At 66.5% G+C, this 1,953-nt stretch overlaps 1 long non-coding RNA gene across 1 annotated transcript; it reads right to left on the bottom strand.

Annotated features, from left to right (window-relative positions):
* Positions 1-938: 938 nt before the first annotated feature.
* LOC113982334 lies at positions 939-1,718 on the bottom strand. Its single transcript, XR_003538728.2, has 2 exons — positions 1,678-1,718; positions 939-1,368 (listed from the first exon to the last, which is right to left on the bottom strand). It is a non-coding gene; the product is annotated as an uncharacterized LOC113982334 (long non-coding RNA).
* Between the last annotated feature and the right edge of the window lie 235 nt (positions 1,719-1,953).

Below are 1,953 nucleotides of genomic sequence, written 5' to 3' on the forward strand. Positions count from 1 at the left end.
TTCTCTGCACCCCCACACTCTCCCACCTGTTCACGTGTGCTGCTCCCCTCTCCTGTGCTGCTTCCTGGAACAGGGCTCATCCCTCGGCACCTTCCTCGAGCGATAATCCGGGTACATCAGGTGCTTCCCCCAGCCCCTGCGAGATGCTCTCACCATCACTGCTTGAGAGATTTCCTGGGATCGACTGCTCCCCTGCAGAAGCTCCCTATAAAAAGTGCCCCACCGAGCACGGCCCGCCCCTTGTCACCCTCACTGCCCACACCTGGGGCTGTCCCGCCCCTTGTCACCCTCACTGCCCACACCTGGGGCTGTCCCGCATGGGAGGGAAGGACGGGGGGAGCCACAGGCGGGCGCGCGGGGAGAGGAGGCGGGGCGGGGTCGGCGCGAGCAGGAGGGAGGGGCAGGTGCCCGCTCCGCTTCCCTGTGGGCTCTGGGGTTCTTTTGGGCTGGTTTTGGGGGACTGCGCACACCCTCCCCTGGTCACAGCCCCGCCCCAGCTCGCTGCACCCAGCTGCACTCCCCGCACCCCTTGCTCAGCTCCGCGGGGATCTGTGCCTCCTCTGAAGGTGGCAAATGTCTACAAAGCGAGTCGGGAAGCCAGAGAGCTGCAGCCCCCGGGCCCCGCCGCGGTTTCCCCGCCGTCACCCGGCACGTCCTGCCCCGCAGCACCGCTCCCGCTGCTGCCCTCGAACACAAGGAACAAACCCCCGTGCCCCCAGCACAGGCCGGTCCCTCCCCGGCAGCCTCGGCAGCGCCGGGAGCGGCCGCAGCCCCCAACGACGGGCGGGGCGCGCCAGGAGGTGCAGCGCGGGGCGGGGGCGGGTCCCGCGGCTGCGACCCCGCGGGGAAGGGACCCCCGGGCCGGCCCCGTCCGGCACCGCCGCTGGCCCTGCTCGGCCACCGCCCCTCGCCCACAGTTTTAACATTAGAGAGCCAAGTTTAATCCAGAGCCTGCAAGCTCCCACGTGCAGGGGATTTCCACAGACTTGTTATTTTTCTCTTTTTAATGACCACGTTGCTAAAGTCAGGGAAATACAATCAACATTCCCTAAACACCATCACTTCTACATCCACCTGTGATCAGGGGCCGAAGGGCAGCAGCCTGCCCTGGACAGGCTGCAGGGATGGTGTGAAGGCCACTGTTCCCCAGGTTTGAAGGACTCTGGCCATGATCCCCGGCCCGTGGACAGAAAGCCCAGAGCCAACGGGAACTCCAGCCAGCTGCAGGCAGATGTTACTCCGTCCCAGTTTGCTGGGGGTGGGGACAAAGGTGCCCTTCCCCATTCAGAAGTGGAAGTTGTCCCCTGTGCAGAGCCTGCTCTGATCCTCGGCCTCGTGGGAGCCAATTCCCTTGTCCCAGCCCACTTCCTGCAGAGAAGAAAGGGAAAGATTGCACATAAGGAAGACATTTTTCCCTGGGAGGGTGGGGAGGCGGCCTGGTACAGAGAGGCTGTGGCTGCCCCATCCCTGCAAGTGGCCAAGGCCAGGCTGGATGTCTTAATAGAAACTGTCCCTGCCTGTGGCAGGGGATGGAAGGAGATGATCCCTGAGATCTTTTCCAACCCAAACCACTCCAGGATCCCCGGATGATTCCACACTCTCTCTCTGCATTTATTTGGCCGATGGCCGCGGGAGAGGCAGAAGAGCGGCCGCGCCCACCCGCCGCGCCCAGATTACCCCGGGGACGATCTCCGTCGGATCTGCCGCCGTGGGTCGCTTGCGGGGGGTGAAGGCGGCGGCGCAGCCCCGACAGCATCTCCAGGGCACTGCGGGACCGAGCGGGGCGGGGGCGGGAGCGGGAGCGGGGGCGGGGGCGGAGCGGAGCGTAGCGGAATGGGGCGGGCGGGCAACGCGGCGTGAGCGCCTGGGATCCTCGCGCTCCGCCGCGCGCCGCGGCGCCGAGACGGGGCTGCACACGCCGGTGCCTGCCGCCGCCCACGAACCTGCCGCCCG

Source organism: Pipra filicauda, unplaced genomic scaffold, assembly GCF_003945595.2.
Source record: "Pipra filicauda isolate LSUMZ 115617 unplaced genomic scaffold, ASM394559v2 scaffold1344_size38890_pilon, whole genome shotgun sequence".
In the NCBI taxonomy this organism is placed as follows: domain Eukaryota; kingdom Metazoa; phylum Chordata; class Aves; order Passeriformes; family Pipridae; genus Pipra; species Pipra filicauda.